Source organism: Chiloscyllium punctatum, chromosome 28, assembly GCF_047496795.1.
Source record: "Chiloscyllium punctatum isolate Juve2018m chromosome 28, sChiPun1.3, whole genome shotgun sequence".
Classification (NCBI taxonomy): domain Eukaryota; kingdom Metazoa; phylum Chordata; class Chondrichthyes; order Orectolobiformes; family Hemiscylliidae; genus Chiloscyllium; species Chiloscyllium punctatum.
This window is the reverse complement of record NC_092766.1, coordinates 63,182,234-63,193,831: the sequence shown is the minus strand read 5'-3', so window position 1 is coordinate 63,193,831 and position 11,598 is coordinate 63,182,234. Positions and strand designations below refer to the sequence as shown.

The 11,598-nt window shown below is 44.3% G+C and overlaps 1 non-coding gene across 1 annotated transcript; it reads left to right on the top strand.

The window, feature by feature from the left end:
- Positions 1 to 6,128: 6,128 nt before the first annotated feature.
- On the top strand, positions 6,129 to 6,210 carry trnas-uga (transfer RNA serine (anticodon UGA)). Its single transcript has one exon. It is a non-coding gene; the product is annotated as a tRNA-Ser (tRNA).
- Positions 6,211 to 11,598: the final 5,388 nt, after the last annotated feature.

Genomic DNA, 11,598 nt, shown 5'->3' with positions numbered 1-11,598 from the left:
CGTTGTCTGGATGATAGTTACGCTGTAAGTGTACGGGGGCTCAATGATCTTGACGCAGTAAGAGTGGGGAGTCAGGGTGGTAGTGACACAGTAAGTATGAGTGGGTAAGCCTGATCGTGGTGCAGTATATGTGAGGGAGTCAACTTGGTAGTGGTGCAGTATGTGTGAAATGGTCAGGCTGATATTGATGCAGTGTGTTCGGGTCAAAGTGATCGTGATACAATATGTGTAAGCAGCTCAGGATGATAGTGACACAGTGGGTGTGAGATACCAGTGTGATAGTGACGCAGTAAGTGGAAGGGGTCAGGATGACAGTGACACTAAGTGTACGGCCCTCAGTGTGATAGTGCCACAGCAAGTGTGGGGTGTTAGGGTGTAAATGACGTCGTAAGTGAGAGAGGGGCCTTGCGATAGTGAAGCAGTAAGTGTGAGGGAGTCAGGCTAATAATGACACAGTCAATGTGATGGGGCAGTGTTTTAGTGACAAGATAAGTGTGAGACGTCAGTCTGATACTGACACAATAAATGTGATGGAGTCAGGCTGATAGTGACACAGTAAGTGTGAGGGGTCAGCCTGATAGTGACACAGTAAGTGTGAGGGGTCAGCCTGATAGTGACACAATAAGTGTAAGGATTCAGGGTGATAGTAACATGGGAAGTGTGAGGGCGTGACTGAAAGTGACGCAATAAGTGTGTGGCGGTGAGGCTGATGGGGACGCAATAAAAATTAGGCCAGCAGGGTGAAAATGGCAAAGACTGTGTGAGTGGGTCAGGGTGATAGTGACGCAGTAAATGTGAGGAGGTCAGGGTGCGAGTGACACAGTAAGTCTGAGGGGTCAGACTGATATTGACGCAGTAAGTATGAAGGGGTCAGGCTGAGAGTGACGCAGTCAGTGTGAGGGGGAGAGTTTTAGTCATATAGTAAGTGCGAGGCATCAGTCTGAAACTGATACGAAAAGTGTGAATGGGTCAGGGTGATATTGACGCAATACATCTGAGGGGTCAGGCTGATAGTGACGGAATCAGTGTGATTATGCAGAGTTTGAGTAACATGGTAAGCGTGAGGCGTCAGTCTGATACTGACACAAAATGTGTGATGGAATCAGGCTGATAGTGACGCAGTAGGTTTTAGGAGTGAGGGTGATATTAACATAGGAAGTGCGAGGGCGTCACTGATAGTGACGCAATATGTGTGTGGTTGTCAGGCTGATAGTCACGCAGTAAAAATGAGGATGTCAAGGTGAAACTGGTGCAGTTTGTGTGAGGATGGCAGATGGACAGTGATGCAGTAAGTGTGAGGGGTTCACGCTGATATTGAGGCATGCAAGTGTGAGGGGCCAGGTTGATAGTGACGCTGTGTGCTGGCGGGTCCGGCTGATAACGACGCAGACAACGTGAGTGTCTCAGTGTGACAGTCATGCATTACGTGTGTGAGGGTCAGGGTGAAAATGACAGAGAAAGTGTGAGGGGGTCAGGTTGATAGTGATGCTGTAATTGTGAGCTTGATCAGCGTGATAGTGAGAGGCTCAGGCTAATAGCGACACAGTAATTGTGAGGGGGTCAGGGTAGTAGTGACGCAAAACCTGTGAGCGGGTCAGGCGAATAGTGATGCAGTACGTGTGAGGTGTCAGGCTGATAGTGACGCAGTAAAGGTGAGAGTGTTGGTGTGCTAGTGATGCAGTAAGTGTGAGCCGCTCAGGATGATAGTGCCACAGTAAGTGTAAGGAGTCAGGATAATAGTAACATAGGAAGTGTAAGGACGTGACTGATCGTGACAAAGTAAGTGTTTGGCAGTCAGGCTGATAGTGACGCAGTCAAAATGAGGGTCTCGAAGTGAAAGTGGGGCAGTAAATGTGAGGGCACCAGATGGATAGTGATGCAGTAAGTTTGAGGGGTTCACGCTGAAATTAAGGCGGTAAATGTGAGGGGTCAGATCTATAGTGATGCAGTAAGTGTCGGCACGTCAGGCTGACAGCGATGCATTCAAAGACCAAATATCCAAGGCTCACTGTAGTGCTGAATAGCGAGACTTCTCAAGGCTAAGATAAAAATCAATATTTCTCATCCTGGTCATAAATCACAATGCTTCATTGTTAAATTGTCCTCTCCTGCTTCTAGATTCACCAATGAGGGAACAAAATGTAATTGCACCACCCTGTTTATCTCTTCAAATATTTTGCAACTCTCAATGAGATTACCTCTCTTGTGTTGAAACTGTTAAAAAAAGAACGGATTTGCCCAATTTCAATTCACAGGACTAACGTTCATCCATGACATCAAGGCTAATCACCATTCGTGGTATTCCTCATATGACATTAGTATCTTTCCTAAATTGAGGATTATAATTCCTCATACTGTAGTCCAAGTGCGGTTGAACTGAGCCACAATACATTGGAAATAATGCTTCGTTCTCGTGCCCTGAAATCCTTCTGCAGCTTTCACAACAGACTTCTACAACTGCTGCTAGACTTCAATGACTTATTAAAAACTTCTCCAAGATGCAATTCTAAAAATCTGTACATCACACTTTCTTCTTCAAATCTTCGACAAATAAACTCCACATATTTCCCACCTGACAAGTAGGATAAAGTCAAATCGTTGCTATTTATCAAATCATGAGGGACATGGATAGGTTGACTCGTGTTTTTCTGCTGGTGAGGAAGTCAAGACTTAGAAAACATCGGTTTAAAATTAGTGGGTAAGGATTTAAAAGGGACGTCAGGGGCAACTTTTTCAGTCGTGTCCATAATGAGCTGCCAGAGAAATTGTTGGAGACTGGTGCAACTGTAACATTTAATGGCATCTGGATGGATATATGAGTAACAAGGTTCAGAGGGATGTAGGCCAAAAGTTGGCAAATGGGACCTACTAATTTAGGATAACTGTCCTCAATGGTCAAATTGGAAAGAAGGGCCACTTTCCGTGTTGTATTGTTCAAGGACTTGATGACTCTAGAACAACCGCAAAAACTTTGCAAATACTTCTGTCAAGACGATTTCAAGTTCCAAATCATCGGTCAATCTTCCTCTCTTGTGTTCACAAGTTCATTACCTGATGTCAGAACTTACGGATTAGTTGGTTCTGCATTCTTTCTAATTCCGACTTTTTTTTACGAGTGTAGCTAGTGTTTATGGACTTAGCATCAACATTTCTAATACCATATTTTGATGAATATTAAAACACAACTTTGGTACCAGATGATGAGCAATTGAGTCAAAATCGATCGGACACAGTGAGACAATGATCCTCTCTTCATGTGGTGTACATCCGTGACTCTAAAATTCGATGAAGAATCATTCCCACAACTTCAGGGTGGCATTTCTAATTAGAAATGGTACAACGGCTGCAGAAAGGAAGTTTGAGGGGTATCTGCCTCTGGAGGTAGTATGGGCTGAAGTCAGAAATAGGAAAGGTGCAGTCACCTTGTTGGGTGTTTATTATAGGCCCCCCAATAGCAGCAGAGATGTGGAGAAACAGATTGGGAAACAGATTTTGGAAAGGTGCAGAAGCCACAGGGTCGTAGTCATGGGCGACTTCAACTTCCCAAATATTGATTGGAAGCTCTTTAGATCAAGTAGATTGGATGGGGCGGTGTTTGTGCAGTGTGTCCAGGAAGCTTTTCTAACGCAGTATGTAGATTGTCCAACCAGAGGGGAGGCCATATTGGATTTGGTACTCGGTAATGAACCGGGACAAGTGGTGGGCTTGTTAGTGGGTGAACATTTTGGTGATGGTGACCACAATTCTGTGACTTTCACCTTGGTTATGGAAAGAGATAGGTGCGCACAACAAGGAAGTTTTTACAATTGGGGGAAGGGAAATTACGATGCTGTAAGACAGGATTTGAGGAGCATACGTTGGGAGCATAGGCTGTCAGGGAAGGATGTGGTGGAAATGTGGAACTTTTTCAAGGAGCAGATACGACGTGTCCTTGATATGTATGTACCGATCAGGCAGGAAAGAAATGGTCGTGTGAGGGAGCCTTGGTTGATGAGGGAGGTTGAATGTCTAGTAAAGAGGAAGAAGGAGGCTTACATAAGGTTGAGGAAACAGGGTTCAGACAGAGCAGTGGAGGGATACAGGATAGCCAGAAGGGACCTGAAGAAAGGGATTAGGAGAGCTAAGAGAGGGCATGAAAAATCCTTGGCGGATAGGATCAAGGATAACCCCAAGGCATTCTATGGGTATGTGAGAAACCTGAGAATGACGAGAACGAGGGTAGGTCCGATCAAGGAGAGTGGTGGGAGACTGTGTATTGAGTCGGAAGAGACAGGAGAGGCCTTGAACAAGTACTTCTCTTCAGTATTTACGAACGAGAGGGACCGTATTGTTGAAGAGGAGAGTGTGAAACGGACTGATAAGCTAGAAGAGATACCTGTTAGGAAGGAAGATGTGTTGGACATTTTGAACAACTTGAGGATAGACAAGTCCCCCGGGCCTGACGGGATATATCCTCGGATTATGTGGGAAGCAAGAGAGGAAATTTCAGTACCGTTGGCAATGATCTTCTCGTCTTCACTGGCAACGGGGGTGGTACCAGGGGACTGGAGAGTAGCGAATGTTGTGCCCCTGTTCAAAAAAGGGAATAGGGATAACCCCGGGAATTACAGGCCAGTTAGTCTTACTTCTGTGGTAGGCAAAGTAATGGAAAGGGTACTGAGGGATAGGATTTACGAGTATCTGGAAAGACACTGCTTGATTAGGGACAGCCAGCACGGATTTGAGAAGGGTTGGTCTTGCCTTACAAGTCTTATTGAAGTCTTCGAGGAGGTGACCAGCATGTCGATGACGGTAGAACAGTGGATGTAGTGTACATGGATTTTAGTAAGGCATTTGATAAGGTTCCCCAAGGTAGGCTTATGCGGAAAGTCGGGAGGCATGGGATAGAGGGAAATTTGGCCAATTGGATAGAAAACTGGCTAACCGGTCGAAGTCAGAGAGTGGTGGTAGATGGTAAATATTCAGCCTGGAGCCCAGTTACAAGTGGAGTTCCGCAGGGATCAGTTCTGGGTCCTCTGCTGTTTGTAATTTTTATTAATGACTTAGATGAGGGAGTCGAAGGGTGGGTCAGTAAATTTGCAGATGATACAAAGATAGGTGGAGTTGTGGACAGTGAGGAGGGCTGTTGTCGGCTGCAGAGGGACTTAGATATGATGCAGAGCTGGGCTGAGGAGTGGCAGATGGAGTTCAACCCTGCCAAGTGTGAGGTTGTCCATTTTGGAAGAACAAATAAGAATGCGGAATACAGGGTTAATGGTAGGGTTCTTAGTCAGGTGGAGGAACAGAGGGATCTTGGGGTCTATGTACATAGATCTTTGAAGGTTGCCACTCAGGTGGATAGAGTTTGTAAGAAGGCCTATGGAGTATTATCGTTCATTAGCAGAGGGATTGAATTCAAGAGTCGTGAAGTGATGTTGCAGCTGTACAGGACTTTGGTTAGGCCACAGTTGGAGTACTGTGTGCAGTTCTGGTCGCCTTACTTTAGGAAAGATGTGGAAGCTTTGGAGAGGGTGCAGCGAAGATTTACCAGGATGTTGCCTGGAATGGAGAGTAGGTCGTACGAGGATAGGTTGAGAGTTCTCGGCCTTTTCTCGTTGAAACGGCGAAGGATGAGAGGTGACTTGATAGAGGTTTATAAGATGATCAGAGGAATAGATAGAGTAGACAGTCAGAAACTTTTTCCCCGGGTACAACAGAGTGTTACAAGGGGACATAAATTTAAGGTGAAGGTATAGGGGAGATGTCAGGGGTGGGTTCTTTACACAGAGAGTGGTGGGGGCATGGAATGCGCTGCCCGTGGGAGTGGTAGAGTCAGAATCATTGGCGACCTTTAAGCGGCATTTGGATTGGTACATGGATGGGTGCTTAATCTAGGATAGAAGTTCGGCACAACATCGTGGGCCGAAGGGCCTGTTCTGTGCTGTATTGTTCTATGTTCTATGTTCTATGTTCAGCTTTGTCAGGATCTAGTTTGCGGGGAAAGCCTGACAATCTACAAAGGGAACGTTCGTCTGGGTCTCTGCAAAGGATTTGGCGAAATCTTTGGATCTTGACAATTTGTTCTTCAAACAAAGTACATATTTCATGAATTAAGTTCTTTTACTATGAAAATTGGCCACTTTCCTGCAGCTGTGATGGCCGAGAGGTTAAGGCGTTGGATTTGAAATCCAATGGGGTCTCCCTGCGCAGGTTCGAATCCCGCTCACAGCGTTGATTCTTTTAAAAGTCATTAATTCCTTTGCAGAATTTGGATTTTGTGGAGCTTTAGCTTTGCATTCAATAGAAAGTAATTTTTCAACTGTGAAGAATCCGAAGTAATTTCAAGACGTCTAATTGAATAAATTATCTGTCGAGACACAAAAAGCCACCAACTTCCAACACGAATCAGTTTCAAAACATTTGTCGGACTATCGTGAAACTTGGATGTTCCGGGGTCGGTGGGTGGGGGTGGGGGTGGGGGGGGCTGTAATTAAGCAAAACATGAAGCAATGCAATACATTTACCTGCAGGTGATGACTTTTTTTTAGGATCAGTTGAAAGTCAAGCTGAGAAAGTTCAACCTAATTTACAACTGACTCTCAAGGCCAATAATCTGTTAAAGCAGCAGTCAATGAATTAGAAAAAGCAACTCCATGTGTGAAAAGGAACTCGACTGATCCAGATTCCTGGCTTGTGGTGTGATAAGACAAGGCGATATCAGCGGAGTAGAATTTACTGGAAATATTTGAAATGGAATGTTAACTGTCTTCTGCTGTCCACATTCATAAGAAACTGTGCATTAAGAACTGAATTTGAAAATTAACGATGAAAATCACACTTAGCCCTCTGCTTGTGGTGTGGCATTGTTCAGAACAAAAGGTTGTTGTTGAGGCTAAAATTGACCAAAATAATCGATGGGGATCTTATCCACGGCCTTCGTTGGAGCAGTTGGTGTGGAGAGCTCAGCATGAAGAACCAAATGCCAATTATTCATCTTGGCTATCTGAATTGCTTAGTTAAACATACTCCCAGTTTAATGTAAAAACATTTGCTCTCAGAGCTAGATGTTTTCATGTCAGCATGTTCCGATCTGAGAAGTAACTCCATGGAGTAGATGTGACTTAAATTTTGACTCTAACGTCAGAGATGTTGACACATTTCTGCACCAAAACAGCACAACCATTGGTATCAAATCAAACTGAACAAAGGACTAGTTCACTTAGACACTTCCTTTCTGCAGACTCTGCCAATGGACCGTTCAGGCCCGATGTAGGAATAGGGCGTGGTGACATCTGTTCGCAAGTGGATCACTTCATTCTTGCTCACGATCCATAAACCGTAAGTCATTTTGAACTTCTGAGCCATCACCATGATAAGTGGTACATAATGCACAGGTTTGCTTCTCGAAAGAAAGAGCGAAATCTTATTCAATGCAGACGCAAATTCAAGTTGTCCCTGGTCGACCAGAAGACAGATATCGCGAAACAAAGTGAATACAGAAAACAATCAATGTTTTCTGGGAGTCAAAAAGATGTACTGGGAGAACGGAAACATATATTTGGAACTAAAGTCACATAGCACTTCCAGATTAAATGTTCTTGAACCGTATCTTAATTTGACCTTCATGTCCACCATTGCTGCAAACATTATCTTAACAACTCAGTACTTTGTGTTCTTTGATATTGTCTCCTTCATGTTTCTCTTGATTTTGAAACTAAAACCGAGCAATAGCAATGCACCCTATTTCACTTGCAAAGATCAGAAGAAGATCAATTTATAAGAGAACAGAAATAAAGCTACGTCTGTCTTCCGACAGAAAACACAGTTACCATTTCGACTCCAAAAAGTCTTCTTCAGAAGTCTGCGCAATGAACTCGAAATAGTAGACCGAAAATCAAAAAAAAAGAAGCCATAATGCACCACCCGCAAGCGCATCAAGTCCTATTCGAATATGCTGTATTCATACTCTCAACATCAGTGGAGAACGGAACAAAGCTCATTCTGCAGTTGTCAACCTGTTGTGACGTAGTTTATAAAGTCAGAAATATGATTAGGTAAAAAGCGGGATGAAAGCGGGATGTCAAAAGTCTGAAAAAAGCAAGTGCGTGCTTTGCTTTGAAGAAGGTTGGCAGTGATGAAAATGGAAATTAACTACAGTGAGGGGGGCTTAATTAATACTCAGAATCGTTGCAACACACAGGGATGCAATTCTTTTTGATGGGTTTCTGTTCTGCCATTTTATAATCACGACTGCTGTCGGGTTTGGTTTCCATTCCAGGCTTAGGTGACTGCCTGATGGAAGTTTGCACATTCGCCCAATTTCTGTGTGGTAGCTCTGGTTTGCTGCCACATTCTAAACATTTGCAGGTTATTTAGATTCGCCATTGAACGCACACGGTTACAGAGACAGGGATGTGGAGAGTGTCTGGACAGGACGTACTTCAGAGGATTTTATTGAACTTAAATAGACAGAGTGGGGATAGTCTGCTGTTTCCTGGGTGAGCTACTTGGACAGAGAGGGGTCAGGGTATTCTTCCCTGAGGTAGAGACATTGTCAGAGTTGGATTAGTTGCTCTTATCTGTGTCAGTCACGCAGATACAGTAGGGTCAGTCTGCCCTTCGCTGGGCGAATTTCTTTCACAGAGTGGTGACAGTCTGCTCTTCCCTGCCTGAGTGAAACAGAAAATTATCTTCCCTCGATAATTTATGTTGACAGTCTGGCTTCCGTCTGCTCTTCTCTGGCGAGTTACATTGGTTGAGTGGGGTTAGTGTTCATTCATTGGGTGCGTGCCATAGACAGAATGGGATCAGTCTGCTCTTCCCTGAGTGAATTGCATTCACAGACTGGGGTCAGACAGCTCTTCAGTGAATGACTTATATTGACCGTGTGGGATCAGTCTGATGAGTTACACTGAGAGTGTGGGGTCAGTCTGCCCTTCCCCTCGGTGAGTAACAGTGACTGAGTGGCGTCAGTTTGCTCTTTCCTCAGTGAGTTACATTGACAGAGTGGCATCAGTCTACTCTTTCCTGTGCGAGGTACATTGTCAGAGTGGCATCAGTCTGCTTTTCACGGAGTGAGTTATTTGGACAGTGTGGGATCAGTCTGGTCTTTTCTGGGTGAGTTGCATTGACAGAGTGGCGTCAGTCTGCAATTTTCTAGTTGTGTTAAAGTGATCGCGTGAGGTCAGAGTGCTCTTCCCTGGTTGAGTCACATTGACAGATTGGGCTTCATCTGCTCTTTCCTGGGAGAGTCATATTAACAGAATGGGGTCAGTCTGCTCCTTTCTTTGTGAGTAATATCACAGAGTGACTCAGTCTGTTCTTCCCTGGGTGAGCTACGTTAAGAGAGTGGTGTCAGTATGCTCCTCCACGGGCGTAATACTTTCTCAGAATCGTGAGAGTCTGCTCTTCTCTGTTTGAGTTTAACAGCAAGTATGGTTTCATTACTGTCTTCATTGGATGATTCACATAGACAGAATGGAATAAGTCTTCTCTTCTCTGAGTGAGTTACTTTGACAGAGTGGGATCAGGCTCGTCTCCCTGCTTGTGTTTCATTGACAGAATCAGATCAGCCTGCTCTTTCCTGGATGAGTGATAGAGACAGAATGGGTCCAGCCTGCTCTTCTCTGAGTGGTGTCAGTCTGCCATTTGCTGGGTGAGTTACATACAAAATATTGGGTCAGTCTGCTCTTCCCTGGATGAGTAACATTGACAGAGTGGCGTCAGTTTGCTCTTCCCTGGGTGAGTTACATTAACAGAGTGCGGTCAGGCCATAATTTCCTCGTTGAGTTACATTGATCGTGTGATGTCAGACTTCTGTCCCCTGGTTGAGTTACATTGACAGAGTGGGGTCCATCTGCTCTTCCCTGGGTGAGTTACCTTAGCAGTTTGGGGTCGGTCTGCTCTCCGCAATCCAGGAAGTCCATCTCTAGTGGTTTCTTGTCAGTACCTCCAAACTAAGGATTTGAGGAGTTAACAAAATTAATCGTCCCCTACATCTTTGGGATAATTAGGGATGGGCAGTGAATCTTACCTCATTGAAAGACAACTGTGTCCCAGAAATGCATTTCTAATAATTGCATGTTCTAATTCGACACTGCAAGCGGTCGGGAATAACTTGAGGAGAGGTGCAGGGTAGAATAATTAAAGTCAAATGCACTGATGCCTAGGAGACATAACACAAGATGTGAGTGTGGAGCTGATGGTGCAAGGCTCAGTGTCAGTGCTATTGATTCAGCATTTATTGCTCACTGTTCGCAATGACTGATACACCACTGCTGTCAATTCACAACAATGAGCCTGTTCGTCTTGGTTTGAAAATCCCTGCGTGTGTATTAACGTGGTTAATGGGACACGAGAGGAGATGAGCACATCCTCTTTATTCTGTCAGTTTAAACAGACGAAAATATCTGTTAGATGCCAATGCAAGAGGATACTGTCTTTTTCTGTGCCTTTTTAGTGGGGCATGCTCAGCATTGAAACGTCTGTTTTTGCACAAGCAGAGTTTGATTGCCATTCAAACTGAGCAACATTAATACAGAAAACGCGTTTTCGAGTTCCTGTGATCCAGTGGTTCAGGCGTTGCACATATGGACGAGAAATCTGGCTTTTAACGTGGCGCCATGGCTTAGCTGGTGAAAGCAGCTCCCATCACACTGGTGCCTGCTCATTGTATTGCAAGCTCGTTATTTCTCTCAAGTATTGTGTTGCTGATCAAGAAACTGTGTATCCTGTTTGAATTGCTGTACATTCTGATTTCGCGTTCCGGCTTCATTTTCCTGGTTTAAATCCAGTGGTGTAGGTTGCTCTTTTTAACTGCTATTTTAACATGGAGATTCTTCCCGCAGTTCCACAAGCACTTCTGCTTCTCATCCTCTTATTCTGATTCCTTTATTCCCAGTTTTGTGGAAATTAAGTGGTGAGGCAGGAGACACTGCAGCATTCCTGGGAAATGTTGTGGTAATGGCAGTGACACCACGACATGATCACCCTCATTCTCTGCTGTCACCATTCATTCGTTGTGCACCAACAGTAAATGCATCGTTTTCCTTCTTCATCTATTATGTAATTACTTTCTTTTTCTGTTGGATAACGAAATCAACTTGAACTTCGAAAGGGTCTTTAGATTTTGAGGAAGAAATGTCTCCTTGCCTCAGGTCGAAGTGACAGACGCATTATACAGAGAATGTGAGACTCCTTCGACCGACTCCAGCCAGGCGTCAGAAAGCCTCTCAGCAGTTCGAATCTCAAACTGTCTCTGAATGTCAGGCTTTTCAAGGGCAGAAATGGGAAATGAGGGATATGGACAGCCAGAGAGTCGGAGAATGTGAAAAAGGCCCAGGAGGATACAGAGACAAATATAGAAGAAACAAAGACACATATTGAGGCAGACACTGAAAGAAACAATTCTCCATTCGGCGTGACTGCTAAATAACGGAAACTAAAAGGAAATGTAGCCAATAAAACATAGCCTTCCACCAGCTCAGGAAAATGAAAGTAGCATGACAGATGATTAAGTCCTTTTAAGATTGTAGATTCGATGTTTGTAAGCTCAGGAGTTATTTTGATAAATTTCCTGGTTTGGCAGGTAAGATTATCATTTTCCCATCAGTATAATCT